The sequence below is a fragment of the Castor canadensis genome, chromosome 4, assembly GCF_047511655.1.
Source record: "Castor canadensis chromosome 4, mCasCan1.hap1v2, whole genome shotgun sequence".
Lineage (NCBI taxonomy): Eukaryota > Metazoa > Chordata > Mammalia > Rodentia > Castoridae > Castor > Castor canadensis.
In genome coordinates, this window is record NC_133389.1 from 169,131,546 (window position 1) to 169,149,739 (window position 18,194).

General features: G+C 38.9%; 1 protein-coding gene across 2 annotated transcripts in view; it reads right to left on the bottom strand.

Moving 5' to 3' along the window:
- Epha4 (EPH receptor A4) overlaps window positions 1–18,194 on the bottom strand; it is a 134,650-nt gene that overhangs the window by 107,628 nt on the left and 8,828 nt on the right. The gene's annotated exons all lie outside the window — the stretch shown is intronic.

Consider the following 18,194-nt stretch of genomic DNA (forward strand, 5'->3'; position numbering starts at 1 on the left):
TAGGGAGCTTGAGGCAGGGGGATCAAGAGTTCAAAACTAGCCGGGCACTATTCACAATAGCCAAGTTATGGAAACAGCCAAGATGCCCCACCACTGACAAATGGATTAAGAAAATGTGGTATCTATACACAATGGAATTCTATGCAGCCATGAAGAAGAACGAAATGTTATCATTCTCTGGTAAATGGATGGAATTGGAGAACATCATTCTGAGTGAGGTTAGCTTGGCCCAAAAGACCAAAAATCGTATGTTTTCCATCATATGTGGACATTAGATCAAGGGCAAACACAACAATGGGATTGGACTTTGAGCACATGATAAAAGCGAGAGCACACAAGGGAGGGGTGAGGATAGGTAAGACACCTAAAAAATTAGCTAGCATTTGTTGCCCTTAACGCAGAGAAACTAAAGCAGATACCTTAAAAGCAACTGAGGCCAATAGGAAAAGGGGACCAGGAACTAGAGAAAAGGTTAGATCAAAAAGAATTAACCTAGAAGGTAACATACACGCACAGGAAATCAATGTGAGTCAACTCCCTGTATAGCTATCCTTATCTCAACCAGCAAAAACTCTTGTTCCTTCCTATTATTGCTTATACTCTCTCTACAACAAAATTAGAAATAAGGGCAAAATAGTTTCTGCTGGGTATTGAGGGGGTAGGGGGGAGAGGGAGGGGGCGGAGTGGGTGGTAAGGGAGGGGGTGGGGGCAGGGGGGAGAAATGACCCAAGCTTTGTATGCACATATGAATAATAAAAGAAAAAAAAACTAGCCTGGGCAACACAGTGAGATCTTATCTTAAAAAAACCAAAAAACAAACAAAAAAGTAACAGGATCGATTTGTAATTTAAGTAATATGGTCAATAAAATTTAAATTAGTAAACATATCAGTTTTGATCAACTTTTTTCTCTCTTTATATTGATGTGACCTTTGTAAAATTTCAATTTACATTTCATGAGCATAGAACAAAACCTTACTGACTCACACCCTCAGCACAGGCCTGAAAATATACAGCAGGAGAGTTTCTGTTAAATCCGTGAAGTGGAAGAGGCAATTACTGTTGAGTCACAATGATCTCAGAATTATAACAGAGCAGAGGGAGCAGTTACTCCAACCCACCCCCATCTTCAGTAAGGATAGATTCTCCCTGGTGCTTCTCTTCCTAATGACTCCCTCCAGGTTCTGTTTAAATACTTCCCTGGACACCCAAGCTTACTTCATATCTTTGCTGGGTTGACTATCCAGACAGGTAGTGACTTTGCTGACAACCACAGCACAAGACAGGAAGGAACTGGCAGGCCTAGGGATGAGAGCTAAAGAAACTGACCCATGGCCAAATCAGTGTCCAAAACCTTAGGGGAAGAAATGAGTCTTGTTTTAGGACATCAAACTCTCGGGACTTCTAGTCAAAGGACAGAGAAGAGAGAAGCTGAGGGCTTTTCATCCCAGAAGGCATATTGGGCATGCCACATTCAAGTTTTCTGATGGCTCAGAGCAAGACTCTGGGATTGAGAAACGGGGTGCATCTCCCAGGAGAAGGGAATGGCAGGAGCTCATTGCTACAGGATTTGGGGGTTGCAGGCCAAGGCGGTTGACCCAGAAAAACAGGAAGAAGTAGTTGTGATTTCTGGGCAAAGAAGTGTGGGGGCAGCTGTAAATGCTCATCAGGCCAGTGCCATACCCCAAATAAAACAGAAGTGCAGTCTGCGACAGCAAAATGAATTCCTGTCCATCCAGTAGGTGATCCTGAGGTTACCAAGGAACCATTTGCTTTGATCTGCATGTAAGAGCCATTTCCCACACAGGGAAAGACCACTTGTAAGAAGCCAGGTTCAGCAAGCAGAGGACGGGCAGGCACCATGACTATGACATACTTTGTATGTGGCCATGTTTCTTTCTCTGCATTTTCTGATTATTCCACAATAAACATTATTCAGTTCATAATAAAATGTGCTAATTCATTTAATAGGAAAAATTTGAAAAATAATACATGGTTCTGTATTTCTTATGGCTAAGAGTTAAAGAAGGCAGAGTATTTTGGGTTCAAGAAAATATATCCAGGGTTGGTTTCTCCATTTGGGGAAACGCTACTTGCCTCTAGTGACAAGAGTCTGCATGTCTTTTTGTAAGAGTCTGGGACAATGAAAGGAGTTGGAGTTGGGGACAGAGGGAAAGAAGGGCGAGGCATTTTTCTGCCTTCACCCACACACCTGGAAAAATAGTTTTGGAAAAGTTGTATTGGTTTTGAAAAGGACAAGGTACAAAATGTAAGTGAAGACCTAATATTCCAAGGTGCATTTGTGGGACCTGGAAGACAAGCATGGAGAGTGCTAGTACTGGCAAATGGATGACCCACTTTCAGGGTGGCAGAAGTTCTGAGATGTAGCCTGATGCTTCTAAGGTCACAGACACAATTGATTACCCAGCAATCAGCGCATTTAACTCATAAAAAAGAATTAGCTAAGTCTACAGGGATTTGAACTCCTGGTTTCTGTATGAGTAGGTATTTTTAAGTTCATACTTAGGCCATGAAGTCATTTTCCTTCCCAGTTGGTGACACCATAAAAGCATTCTGTGAAACCCTGAGATAACAGTGCTAAGCGATTGTATTAAAACAATCAGTCTCATCAAGCCAAACAAACCAGAACAATGTCTTTTGAAGGGCAGCCTTCTCTAGGTTTTTAAGAACAACCATGCTCTAGGAACAGTGGGAGGGAAAACTCACAGTAGATTTAGAGGCAATAATTTGCAGCAGGCAACTTAAAATATATATAATCTTTTATATTAAAAGGTAGCTGCCAACAGCTGTCACAAGTAGACAAGGAATCTTACATTTGTTTAAAACAGGTTTAAAAATTAATTGATTTTTATTTTTTTAGAATTAAAAGAAAGGCTTTGATGGCAAAAGTCTTGAGAAAGTAAATCCTTAGAAGAACTTTTCTCACAAGCAAGTGCTAATGAGTAAAAATACCTTCACTTTGGAGTTCTCTCCATCAGTGAGAATTGCACAGAAATTAACGTATAATGACCCACTGTGTATACCAATTCTCATTATGTCTGTTTCAAGCCTGAATCACCACGGAGCCTTTTCTGTATATATTAAAGCCTTAAAAAATGCATATGTATCAACCCCAATATTTCAAATTTCTACTTAAAGATAATCAGACTATGTTTTAAGGCTTTGCCAGATATTCAGGGCAGCAGCAAACTCGGCAGTCACGTCACTAGGGACGATGTTGTGACATTACACTTATTGATTTGGAAAGATGATCATTAACTAATTTGTTTCGTACGCATGCATGTGTGCGTGTGTGTGTGTGTGTGGTGGGGGGGCGGCTGTGTTCGAATGTGTCAAAGAAAGTTTAGAGGCATGCAAAACGAAATGACCAGCAGGGCTCTGACTGTAAGATGAGGTTGAAGGTGAGTAGTTCACTTCCTCACTTACCTTTACTTCGCATTTTTTTTACAAATATGAATTTGTGATTTATTTTTTAAACCCAATAACCTTATGATTCATCTGCTCTTTTAAACATGTCTTTAAACCATATTTAGACATTCCAACGAGAAGAGTTTTTATGCTATGCTTAGCAGCTATGCCTACAATAAAACCAGAATACACTTAAATCTATGTCACAGTCTAGTTCAGTATTAATCAGTTGAAATAGATGAGCGAGAGGTAGATGAAATATTAAAGTATTTTCTTCAACCAAAGACGTAATCAGTGCACACATAACACACATATGAATTCTATGTTTAATGCTGCAAACTTAAATGGGAATAGCATGCACAGTTCAATGCTTCAGGAACAAGGATTTACAGAGATGAAAAGATTTCTTCTAGAGCCCTTGTCACGAGGGTGGAAACTCGGACACCCAAGTGTCTTAGTCTGTTCGGATGCTATAAGAAAATCTTGTTAAATGGGAAGGTTATAAAAGATCTATTTTTAACAGTACTGAGATGTCCAAAATCAAGGCAGATTCTGTGTCCTCACTGAGACCAGGCCCACTGGCACTGTCTTCTGGCTTGTGTGCTCATGGTGGAAGGGGCTGGCTTGTCCTAATACACTTTAGGGGTTAGGACAACACATGAATTGGGGAGCGGGGGGGGGGGGGGAGGCACAAAAACATTCAGACCTCCACAGGAGGTCTTTCTTGTCCACACTATTAGGACAAGAAAACCTCACAGGCATATGTAGATAAAGCTACCTGAGACACGAAGGGATAAGCTTTGACAGAAAGCCTAAGCCTCACAGATCTGCAGCCTTTGACAGAAGGAAGAGAAAGAAGTGTAGGAGAAGAATGAGTTATATCCCCAACCGCACCCCCCAACTCCTGTGGTGAAGCTCTAACTCTCAATGTGACCATATTTGGAAATAGGGCCTATAAGGGGGTAATAAAAGTTAAATGAGGCCATCTGGGTGGGTCCTTGATCTGATAAGGCAAGTTGTCCTTGTAAGAGAAAGAGTCACCAGAGATCTTTCTCCTATCTCCAGGACAGAGGAGCCAAGAGGCTTCACTGGAAGCCACTCTTGAAGGTTTGTGATGGTGGATTCCTGGCCTCCACCCATGAGAAAATAACAATGGTACCACAGGCTAAGCACAGTCCAAATTATTGATCTCAGGCCTCTCAGAACTTATTTCTCTCTAAAGTCAAATTCAGAATTGAAAAGAAATTCAGCATGATCCTCCTCCCTTCCTGGACGAGTCCCCTCATCCATTCATATATTCTACTTTCAGGAAGTACAAAGTAAGCCAAGTCTCTACCCGTCTCACCAACCCTTAACCACAGCCTCTGTAGCAACTCCTGAAATTAAGAGAGGAAGAACCATGCACAAAACCTGATGGGCAAAAGAGAAAGACATAAATATTGAAAAAGAGAAGAGAGAATATGCAAGGCTAGCATCCTGTGGGTATTCATTGAAAATTAAAATAAAATAATAAATGTCTACATTTACTGATAGACATCACTTCCTGGGTTGAGACTTACATGTACTGCCTTATTAAATACTAGTGTACCCACAGGATTGCTACCATTATTCCTGTTTTATAGTGAGAAAAACCAAAATGCTAAAGTTAAGTAGTTCTTGGTCCCACAGCGAGAAACCAAGCTGAGATTAAACTTCAGTTCTTTTTCCAAAACTCTGACTCTTAATCGCCATTTTCAATTAACAAATCAAATTTGAGAGACTATTCTTCAAAGTTTGCTGCCACCCCTTAGGATTTTTTTCCCATAAACGCAAGGAGAGTATGGTTTATTACCAGAAAAAAAAATCTAGTAATTATTAGATGTCATAAATACAACTAACCAAAAAGCCACATAACCAAAAAAGGAATTTAACAAAATTCATTCTTTCCGAGAAGTGTTTAAATATTGGAAATGTGACGTTAAGAAAACAGACCTGCTGTTATAGTTAAACTATGCCTACTCAAATTAGACATAAAATAAGGACGTTCACAATCTACATTATTATTTATTACTGATCTGGACATTCTGAATGATGTCTTAAGATAAAAATTAGAAGTAAGTGGTCTAATTTTTGGGAAAAAGGAAAAAATATACAATTGCTTTCAATATAAACTATTTGCTCCCTAGAGGATCCTGAAGAATTAACTGAAAACCTCTTAGTATTTGCAAGAGTGCTCAACAGAGATTGGATGGAAGATAAGCATACAAAATCAATAGCTTTTCTGTAGATCAGTGATAACCAGCTAGAAAATATTGGCTTCGTGTTTTTTCATCACCATCTGTAAAGTCAACAATCCTTTTTAGAAATGGGGTTCTAAATAGGTATATAGGCAAAGACTTTCTCAATAGAACTCCAGCAGCCCAGCAACTAAGAGAAAGGATGAATAAATGGGACTTCATAAAATTAAAAACCTTCTGTACAACAAAAGAAATGGTGTCTAAACTGAAAAGATCACCAACAGAGTGGGAGAAAATATTTGCCAGCCATATATCAAAGGACTGATAACCAGAATATACAGGGAACTTAAGAAACTAAACTCTCCTAAAATCAATGAACCAATTAAGAAATGGGCAACTGAACTAAACAGAACTTTTTCAAAAGAAGAAATTCAAATGGCCAAAAAACACATGAAAAAATGCTCACTATCTCTGGCCATAAAGGAAATACAAATCAAAACCACACTAAGATTCCACCTCACCCGTTAGAATAGCCATCATCAAAAACACCACTGACAACAGGTGTTGGCGAGGATGTGGGGAAAAAGGAACCCTCATACACTGCTGGTGGGAATGCAAGCTAGTGCAACCACTCTGGAAAAAAATTTGGAGACTTCTTAAAAATCAAAACATAGATCTGCCATATGATCCAGCAATCCCACTCCTGGGGATATACCCAAGGGACTGTGACACAGGTTACTCCAGAGGTACCTGCACACCCATGTTTATTGCAGCACTATTCACAATAGCCAAGTTACAGAAAAAAACCAAGATGCCCCACTATTGATGAATAGATCAAGAAAATGTGGTACTTGTACACAATGAAATTTTACTCAGCCATGAAGAAGAATTAAATTTTATCATCTGCAGGTAAATGGATGGAACTGGAGAACATCATTCTGAGCGAGGTCAGCCAGGCTTAGAAGACCAAAAATCATATGTTCTCCCTCATATGCGGACTTTAGATCTAAGGCAAACGCAGCAATGTGGTTGGACTTGGATCACACGACAAAGGGAGAGCACATACAGGAGATATAGGAATAGGTAGAAAAACCAAAACATGAAAGCGTTTGATGTCCCCACTCCAGAGGAACTAATACAGAAACCCTTCATGAGAAGGGGATCAGGAACCAGTGTAAAGATCAGTTAGAGTTGAATCAATATGGGTCGTAACACATGGGTACATAAAAGCAATAGTAGGAATCTCTCTGTATAGCTATCCTTAACTCAACTAGCAAAAACTCTTTGTCTTCCTTATTATGCTTATGTCTTCTCTTCAACAAAATTAGTGATAAGGACAGAACAGGACCTGCCTGGAACTGAGGAGGGGAGGGGAGCAGGGTAGAGAAATGACCCAATGTATGCACATGTGAATAAACGAACAACAAAAACAACAACAAAAAACTTTCCCAATTAAAAAAAAAAGAAGTCATGGAAGAGCACGGTGTGTAATTGCATTAAAGGAAAAAGTACATAATAAAAAAAAAAAAGTGGTGTTCTTTTAGAATATCTTTCAAGTTGCAATAACATTTGTGAATTTTGTAACTTAAGATACTGCTTTTCTTTAGTAAGAGACTTTGAGGAGAAGGAAAACAAAATAATACTTGTTGCAAAGTTTTGATCCAAATACTGAAAGCCCAGTGCAGGGCTCTTGCTGTATCCAGGAAACATTTAAAAGCTACTGAACCAGGCACTGGAGGCTCTTGCCAGTAATCCTAGCTACCTGGGAGGCTGAGATTGGAAGGATCTCAGTTGAAGACCAGCCCAGGCAAATAGTTGGAGTGGCTCCCATCTCCAAAATAACCAGGGCAAAATGGACTGGAGGTGTGGCTCAAGCAGTAAAGTGCAAAAGCTCTGAGTTTAAATCCCAGTCCTACAAAAAAAAAAAAAAAAAAAAAAGCTACTGAAACAGACAGCTACCATATTTTGTTGAGTTGGATCTTAGACTCCTTTATATGAAGGCTAGAATAAAGTAGGGGCTTGAGTTTATTTTAGCTTAAGTGCAGTAGCCATTTTTGCCTGGTAGAGGATAACTTCCCCAACATACCATCCTGTGCTATTTTAAACTAAAAATGCTTTTCTTTTCTTCCAGGCAAAGATAGTATTCCCATTGTTCTACCACTAGGAGCTCCTTTTGTTAAAAAGCCCTGTGCTGTTACATTGTTTCACTATAGTCCAGCATCAGTACTAATTTTAAATACAGGCTACCAAGAGACATTCCAAAAAAAGTGCTTTAAAAGGAAATCTGAATGTGCAATCAAGTACTGCTTTCAGCTGTGTGTCTTGGCCCTTGTTAAGGAACACAAAGTAATGAGTTCTCCCATGAGTTCATTTTCACCTTTGCATCCTAAGAACAGGTAGCACTATATTGTTAGTTATCTACAAGCTGTCTCTCAAAAATCAGGGGAGGCTTACATCTATTTTTCTTATACATAGGTTTACACAATCCTTACAAAAAACAAGCCATAAAATATTCTCCTCTAAGGACAGGCTAAATGTTATGAAATGAAGTGCTGACGGTGAGTTCAGTCAACTGGTGCCCTCTTATTGATCTCTTATCTCTCCCACACTTTTTTTCTAATCCTCTCCATAATTACATGAAGTGCAAGAGCTTTCCTGAAGCTGTCAATTCCTCTAGCATCCATTTTCAAATGGCCAGCCAGGAAGTGGGTTGGGCACTAGATCAAGCTGTCAATGTCCCCCCCACGCGGCTATCGACAGTCCTCTTGGCACATCCTTCAAGGGCCTCCTAGGGTTCTTCAAAACTCTTCTCCCTTGGAGGACAGCAGGAAGGTTTGGAGGAGCCAGAAAAGTATTGATCTATTCTTTTAACATGCTAATTTGCCTGGGGTGGCTTCAGTCACTGCCAAGCTGGACACTTCAAAAGGGAAACTGTTTTTCAAAGTGGAGATGTCTTTTTCAAACACTTAAAACGGAAAACAAATGAATCCGAGTATCAAGTTCACAGTGTCCTGTGAAAGAGGCTGGCAAAACAGAAGCAAGACAGTTAATACTTAAAGTGGAAACAGAAAAGTAATTGACAGTAATAAGAAATTTGAAAGTTTGAGACACACTTTGAGTTTTCTAAAGGCTGTGTGCATTGTAATCAACTAGGATGTAACCTACTAAGCTACATTCAAATTTGGGAGAGAAAATTAAGGCTGATAAAAATGGTAAATGAAACTGATCGTTCATTTAATTGTACCTCTAGCTGGCAACACACAGAAGTCTAGACAAAAAAAGAGCAGGAGGGGTTAGAGAAATATCACATTATTGAAGTAGTTTTTGTTTACTGCCTTTGTTGTCAGTTTATTATTTCCTCAGTGAAACAAGGGACAGATAAGAGAACAACACATAATTAAATGTCAAAAGATTGCAAAATATTAAGTTTGTAAAAATTAATTCATCAAAAGCAGTGATTAGCTCACAGTTTTCAGGTCATGTATTTCTGAGGATATATTGCTAATTGTGAATGGTTCTTAAAGGAAGAAGTCACATAAAAGAGAAGGCATTGCCCATAATAAAGAATCCACCAAGGAACTCAATAGTGGGAAACTCGACATCTTAAATCAGGAACAGTCTTAGGGACAAAGGCCCAAGAGAAAAGCATTCCTAACTGGCTGGGTCTTAACTAATCATGAGGTCGGCCCATATTTACCTGCCATGGTATTATGGGAGGAAATCAGTATTCTGTTAACCTATGACCCCTAGGATCCCAGGCAGACAAAGGCCCAAGCTGGAGTCCTGGGAGAACATAGCCAAATGTCAAACAGCAGGGAAGCAATTGTGACTGAAACATTTGGCTTGGGCACAGCCAGCTCCACTGGGGCAAACTGCTATTCACAGAAACAAGCCATGAAGAGATAACGCCATAAAATATGAACAAGATGGAACCTTTTTCCCCTTGCTTCTAAATTGTTAGTTTTATGGGACTTCATGCTGAACAGTATGAAAAAAAATCCAATTTGCTTTGAAGCACATTAGTCTAACATCCTAATTATTGCTTACATTGCCATTTGCCTTTTATTAAGAATTGAATAATTACCCAGCACTTCATAGTTTAAAAATACAAGCAAACAGGATTATCAGGGCAATTAAGAAACTGTACCACAGCTTTGTACTGGTGTGGGGAATATCTGTACATATAAGGGAAACAATAATTATCAATCAACTCACTTCAAATGGTATTTTAAGGATTTTGAGCAATTTGAGATCTGTAACTTATTAAGAAGAGGTTAGTGAGATCACCTTTGATAAGTGTGGGTCTGTTTAAATTCATCTCTAGAAACAAGAGCCAGATCAGCCTATGAATTTCTCATTGACTAATGACACCAGAGAACGCACCAAATACATAGCATTCTGCTGCTCTTAATCCTAATAATCCATCCCAAATGGACTTTGAACAGCATTATCAAACTTTGTCAGACTATGTGGAGCTCAAGCAAAGCTCTTACACATTTAGCTGGTGTTTTATCTGACTTTGCCTCCACTAATTGTACTGTAAAGTCTGGCTATACCCACTTTCTACCCTGTGAAATTAGTTTGAACTCAAGACTAATTGAACTTCAAAAAAACCTGTCATGCAAAATCCTCTTCTTATAGCTTATAGAATGCATCTGATCATAGCCTTTCTGTTTCCAAGCAGAGAGTGAAGTTCGTTGGGTGAAATAGTCAGGATGCCTGTGTTCCCATTTCAGAAGGACTAATGTAAATGACAGGATACTTGGAGATTTGGGGAACTAGATGGGGACAGGAATTCAGAAGACAATGTCCAACCAAAAATGAATGCATATGTGTAATGAGGTAAACACACTTTTAAGCTGTCAGGATGGCTCAAGTGGTAGAGCGCCTGCCTTGCAAGCATCAGGTCCTGAGCTCAAACCCCAGGACGGTCAAAAAAAAAAAAAAAAAAGGAAGCCACCAATACACTTTTAAGAGTACTTTATCTGGGACATAAGTGAAAAGAAAAGATTTTTATTGTGATTCTGGATATATGAAGACAGATGTATCCATTCATATATGTAGAAAGAGATGAAAATCAGGAGATTGGTACCTCATTATATACTTTTAATGTCAATTTGCTGAAGGAATGAATAGATTCCAACACTTTGGTGGGCCTCAAATCTGTTTGTGGAACTTCCTGCAACCTGACAAGTCTTCAAATAAAGAATTTTATCTTTCCCCTCACTATTTTTAAAGCCCTTTGTTGGGGCACTTCTACACATTCCTAGCATAATCTGAAGAGTGCCATCACCCCCACCTCAGAAAAAAACAGCAAGATTCCAGCTGAAGCTGTCACTAACCAGAAAAGCCCAGGGATTCACCCAGGCTGGGGTCCTTTTCCAAAGGTCAAAATAAAATGAGCAGCAGAGGCTTAGGTTATTTTGCATGGGGCAAGGGACCAGAGAGTGACAACCAGCCACACTGGAGAGATGGAAAGTGGGGGGGTTGCACAAAAAGGGCCCTGTGCAAATAGTTCACTCTCACCTCCCACCCCCAATCTGTGGAAGCATTCAAATCAAAACCGAATTAATTTGCATGGTGTCTAAATCATTGGTTTCTGCATAAACAGAAGGCGATTTTGGCTGGAGTTTCCAAAGGGAGCCCTCACAGCCTTTGTGAAAGGGGGAAATGGGTGTGCTGTTTTGCATGAGGGCACATACAGAATATGCTAATGAGAGTCTGCTGCCTGGAAAGGCAAGGCCAGGCAGACAGCCGAGGACCTGCATTCACCCAGAAAACGCTGGGTGTCTCCAAAGGGAGTTCTAATCAGTCCCAACTTGTTTGTTTCCCAGGAAGGCGAAATAGACTCTGAATAGTCATAGAATGTCCATTTAGTCGTGGGACTATTAATTACCCTCCAGATCACGGAACCAAGTGACCTCACCTGCTCTCCTCCCCCAAACAGCTCAGAGGTACCAGCTGCATGGGGGTACAATGAAAAAGGTTTTATGCTTAAGTGAAAAAGACACAGTCTCTGAGTACTGGGAACAGCCAAAGACTTCTCCAATCATTCCTTCTCACAAGCACAGTAAAACTAAGATAGCACTGCATCATGTTATAAGACAGACAACCAGTTTTTAAAAAGCCAACAGCTATAAATTGGTGCACAATAGAAATATCTGAAGGGTTGAATAAAGAAAATGCCATTCTTCCAAGTTACCTGAATCTCCCAGAGCTTCTCTATTCCATTTTTTATTTGGAAACTGTCTGAATGACCTAAAGAAAGACAGAACGGCACCCCATGTTGTCTGCCAAAGGAACTCAAAGTCCCATAGACTCCCACACTGTGCTCAAACTTTTTGGCTGTGGAACCTCTTTCCATTCTTAAAAACTATTGAGAAGGCCAAAGTGCTTCAGTTTGTGTGAGTTACAGCTGTCAACATTTACTGACAGAAAACCAAACAAAAATTTTTAAAGTGTTTTTTTCATTCATTGAAAAATAAGAATAAGCCCATTTTGGTTTATTTCATAACTATATATTCCAAAGCAAAAGAAAATCAATAGGAAGAGTGGCATCATTTTACTTTTGTTTTCTCTCTGCCGTGCATATCTCTTTAACATAGAGGCTAATACAAGGCATATGGATTTTCGTACTTGGTTCTACAGTTAATTTAATCAGGTATCAAGTTAGGTAGCCTCTGGAAAACTCCTCTGTAAACTCATCAGAAAATGAGAGAAAAAAAAGGCAAATAACATCTTAGCACTAATTTCTTTTGACCTTGTAGGCCACATGCAAAGGTCTTACAGAAGTACCCAGCTGGGCCAGGCATGGTGGTACACACTTATAATAAATACCAGCACTCTGGAGCCTGAGACAGGAGGATCCTGAGTTTGAGGGAAGCTTGGGCTACAAAGCAAGACCCTGTCTCGCAAAAACTAAAACAAAGAGAACCCAGCTGGACCATGTTCCATAACTACTGAACTGGAACAGTGACTTGGGGAACAGAGGGTTTGATCAATGTGGACAAGACCAGCTATTTCCTACTATCCCATTACTCTTCTCTGTATAAGTCACCATTGCCCACTTCAAAACAGATGAATGAAACACAGAAACCTATACTCTAGAACCAAATTGAACTGATTTCATTGTTGGACAGAACTCATCAAATAGCCCATATAGTCACTATAATCCTCCCTAATAGCAATGAAACAAGAGAAACAATTCCCACATATGAAGTAGTTAATGATTCTAGGCACTGTGTTAAGCCCTGTGTACATGAGTACATCTGTGTATGTAGCATACAATTAAGTATCACCAATTTGCAAATGTGAACTTCAGGTTAGGGAAGTTAATATCCACAACTGTACATCTGGTTAAATGGCTCAACTAGAAATTAAATCCAACTTTCAAACGCCAGACTTCACACTTCATGTACTGTGAAGCAATGTTCAGCCAGTCAGATGATTCATAAACAAGGTAAAAATAGTTTAAGACTCAAATGAAGAAATCATAAACGAGGACCCTATTAATATGTTAATCATATGCAAAGATTTTGAATATCATGTTGACTCTATGAAATGCAATTCTACCAGAAAAATGTTTAAAATGAACAGGTAAGAATTCCTTATGCATTTATTTACTTATTCATTCATTCAATGAACATCTCCCTACGTGTTCCATAATTATCACAGGTGGCGCTTGTTTGGATATACATATCTGTACTCATTCACTTCATTTCCTAAGTTCTACTAAATTCACTGACTTAAACCAGAAAGCCAACAAAGCAAGATTAATCATTCAAGCTTTAAACAAAAATGTGTCAATGTAAGTTACAAATTAAAGTGTTGGCTTAAGAAATATTGCAAGGAAACACTGAAAAAGCCTAACTATATACCAACGGGGGAAAGGTTAAATAAAGGAAGGTATCTTCAGACTACAGGTTATGAATCATCAGTTAAGAGTAAAGTTATATCCTCTAACACGTTTGTGATCAAACATCACAAAAATAAGATGACAATTGAGAAGCTAGCTCCACCTACGCTTTTTAAAATACATACATTATAACCTGTATTTTAGGGATATTTGGGTTTCCTGCCAAATTTGAAGAATGGGAACTCATAAAGAGTTTGAGTCTGACACCAGAATGTATGTGTGTGCATAGAGGAGTAGGAAGACTTCACTTTCACACTTTATACAACTCTGCATTGGAAATTTTTCTGATAAGCATGTAATTCTTTGGTAATATTAAATTCATCAAGTAAATGCAAAAAAATCAAGTAGTGAAGTTCAATGATGTGAAAGTGAAACTTACATCAGGGCCACCTCTGCTCTGCACAGTGGGAACTGGAAAACTATTTAATCAGACTTTTTCCTAAAGGCTCAAGTAGTAACAGAATAATTACGTCTTAATTCACTTTTGAAAGTTACAAGGAAGCTCAGCTAGACTAAAATAAGTCATCAACTCTTTAATACCATATTTCAAAAATCTCTAACTGAGATAATTCCTAAGTGACGCTTAGGTAAACTCAAAATGGAGACCATTGCATGATTCACACTCAAAAAAGAAACCTGGTCATACAGAGAAGGAACACAAAAAGTAAAATGGAAGGACAATAATTAAACCCTGCTCTTCTCAGAGATAGTTACATTTTCTAGTGATCACAGTCATGCTTCAAAGTCAGGGATAAAAGCAGCTCTGTGATTCAAGCAATTGATTCTTAAAGACAGGATTCAAAGGTGGAAGAAAAATTTCAAAAGTGAAAGAAAAGAAAACAGCATCCCTCTGAACTACATTTTAAATGCTTCCTTTCCACTCCTTTTTTCTCCTAAGGTCATTCTGTTAGTCTATTAGAAAAACAAAGCCACCATTTTGGTTTTTTTGTGCACAACTCTCCCTCTTTTCACAGCATAAATTAAAAATATTTCTGTTTTATAGTCATCAAATCATTTGTTTTGTTCCTTTTGAAAGGGTGTTTAATGACACCTTTTGCCGATATGAACACATCATATATGCAATATACATAACACAGGTCTTAAGCAATACTTCAATTTATAGCAAAATTATACATACATTTAGTTATTTTTGGCCATCCTGGGAATGGAGCCCAGGGCCCTCATGCATGATAGGCAAGTGCTCTAGCACTAAGCTATACCCTCAGCCCAGCATAAGGCTGTATTTTAGCAAAGCTTGTCTCCTTTCTTGCTTAATTTTGTCACAGGTGTAATACTTTGGCCTTAAAAGTAACTCTATAAGAATGTTTTCTTTTTTACTAGAATTATTTTTACCTATACTCTTTGAAAACATTGCTTATGAACATTTTCCCCGAATGTAAATCTGAGACTCCTCTTTCATTTTTCAACTTTTTAATTAAGCAATAATAATAACAATTTAGGAAAGAGTTTTTTCCTGTTCCTCCTGCTCTGTATTTCTACAGTAACACCAACAGTCTCCTGAACATCTGGGTTATTTCCTCACTGCAGGCGTGTTGGAGGAGAAGGAGACCAAGTTGGATTTTATTTCTTTGCTTTGACAGTCTGATCAGCCCTGGTAACTAGACTGCCACAGCTAAGTTATCCTTTGCACCCAGTCACTAGGGAAGTGCTCACTGCTCTTTGAGGACACAGGCTCTTTGAGGACAGACAAGTGGCTAACCCTCTTTGTTGTCTTACTGAGACCAAACCAAATCATTTCAGAAAATGCTATTCAAGAACACAATGAACTTGCAGCTGCTTCAGGGCAGGCCGAGCATCTCCCTGCTGCTCTTGACACCTTCCAGGCAGCTCTTCAGCCTTCTCCACATTAGCATGTACTGCTGGGCATAAGAACCGCAAGAGGAAGTGTAGTTCTGTCCCCAAGGTCCCTTGACGACTGGCTGGATGACCAGGGTTAAATTCAAACAACAGCACAGCCCAGGCCCCCACCGCCCTGGCCATTTTTACCCAAGGATCCTTTGTCAAACATTTAAGATCTTAATCAATCTTCACTCTGACCTCCCAGACCCTGAGGAAGATGGATGAGGAAGTAGGTGACCTTTCACCTGTTCTTCTATTTGTCCTGCCACAGTGGACCCATTGAAAAGACAATGGGGAGGACCCTGCTGCCAGAGTTCTGAAGACTTGGCCCATTCTCTTTTATATTCCTCCTTAAGCTCTCTTTACATTCCAGTTTTTGTCCCACCCCCAAATCACTTGTCTCTCTTTCAAAGGAAAGATCTCTTTCCTATGGGGACAGAGAAGACAAAAAAAAATTTTTTTTTGTAAAAAAGATGCTCTCCAAATATCATTTTCAATATGAAGTGTGTAAAAGGATAGTATTTCTTGTTAGTGCAAAGGATACAGGGATACTTTGGATCTGTAGCCTTGGCTTCTTCAGTGTGACTAAGAGATTTCCCTTTAACCATTCTAATTCAATACCCATAAAGTCAAAAGCTAATGACCTTGGGAAGAGCAAATGGTAAAAGGAATGTTATCATTCACACCTATATAGTGTTTTATGATTTACAAGGTGACTTTACCAGTCTAAAATCACATAAAGCATGGAGTCTTCAGGGCAAGTTTGTGAGTTAAATATATCTCTTATCATCCCATTTTAGAGATGAACAAATCAAGATTCAGAGGGCTTAAGAAATGTGCTCGGGTACTACAGCTAAGTGACCAGATTGAGAGACACATTTCCTCGTCTCCAAGTCTTTTCTGCTATACCTGGATGCTTCTCGGATTCTACTCATGTAGTCAAGGTCATGCATTTTCATTCCTCCTGGGATTTTTAAAGTGCTGGGTCATCTTTTAAAAGTCTCGTTCAAGCTTGGAATTTAAGAATCCCTTGTCATTCAACTTTTTCCTTTCTCTAAATTCATTAGCGATTCTTACTTGATACAAGAATAACGTGCAGAGTTTGTATAAAAATGTCGACTTGAGGAGCTAGTCATTATATGAGAAAATAAAATAAAACAAAAAGGCCCTGCATAGCATGCATGAAAACCCAGAAGCTTCTCAAAAATGACTCAACAGACTTTCCTTTTCGTTAAATAGCTGACTTTGTGTAAGACTAAGTTTGCTCAGAAATGGGGCAGAGCTGAAAAATCTAGTCCCACCCCTTCTGTGAATCACGTGATTGACTGGAGTCCCAAGATGATTTCCATAAAGCAAACCACTAAAATGTTCAATCACCTTTACATTCACTTCACCCTCCATCTTTTCCTCTTTTCCTTCTAATTTGGGTTGTAAAAATGTCAAGCAGTTGCACTGTGTAGCAGTGTATGAGTTACTGAGCTCTATGACAATTGAAAATCCATGGCATTAGGTACAGAGAGATGAGATCATGCTAGAGGGTGAACATTTTAGCAAGAAATGGAGGCCAATGGGCTTTCTTTCTAAGCATATATATATATATATATATATATACACTTAAATATATATAATATATATATTAAATTTAAAAATATATATGTAGATATAGCTTGACATGTGAGGATGCGCAAGTCCTGTTTTACAAAAATCAGAAAAGGCAGAATAATTCACTCTACAATGTGACAATGTGAAGGGTGTCATTGCCCAGGGTGTCATTGCCCAGTTCGCTTCACAGTTCATGCTGTGATCACTGTAATTTAGTTGCCAATAACAAAGTGCTCACTCACACATTTTCTAATATTAATACCAGACTATCCTTCAGGTTTTCATTGTGGCACAGCTTATCAAGTTAGTTGCCAAGTCAAAAGCAAACAAGAAAGCAAAAAACTGATCTTTATACATGACTTGAAATTCCAATTTGCAAATTTTTGAGTTCACACATTTCCTTTTTAACTTTAGGTAAAGAGAAAAGATAGGCAGTCTTTGTCTATTTCAATTACAAGGAAATCCATCCTCAACTTCTAGAAATAAGTAGAGCGAATCAGTAAAGGCTTTGGGAAAGCCTTACTTTTTGGAAAAGTATAAACTATGAAAAGAGAAACACATAACTCTATGACACCAAATTACCAAAAATGCAATCTTCTTTAGGTTATGGTGGGATGGACTCCCAGCTAATCAAGTGGAATGCCCCACAGTTAATCCCACCCTATTATTAAGATGGTTGGAATGCCAGACAAATTGTTTGGCAGTCATTTATTTCAGGCTCTTTAATCACCAGATCAGATGAACTGTGTGACAATGTCTCAACCATCACCAGGAGAAAAGATGAATCCGATGTGTTCCACAGATGGGACCACAGCTCCACTGCAACTGTTGGTAGTAACCAACAGGTCAGGCAGCCACCTTAGTACTAATAAGCACTAAAAAGATATATCTGGGCTGGAAGCCAGGGCTCAAGCAGTAGAGCACTTGCCTTGCAGTGCACAAAGCCCTGAGTTCAAACTCTGGTAGTGCCAATAAATAAATAAGCAACAACAACAACAAAAAAGCAAATAAATAAATAAATACAAAGCTAGACAAAAACTTAGGGTAATTATTTTTTTAAAACTTGAATCCACACATGACATGAGCAATCCATATAAAATATAGGTTACTCTCACCCCTTCATTTCAGACACTGAGCTGTCATGATGTAAAAGACTTAACAGACTCCCCAGTA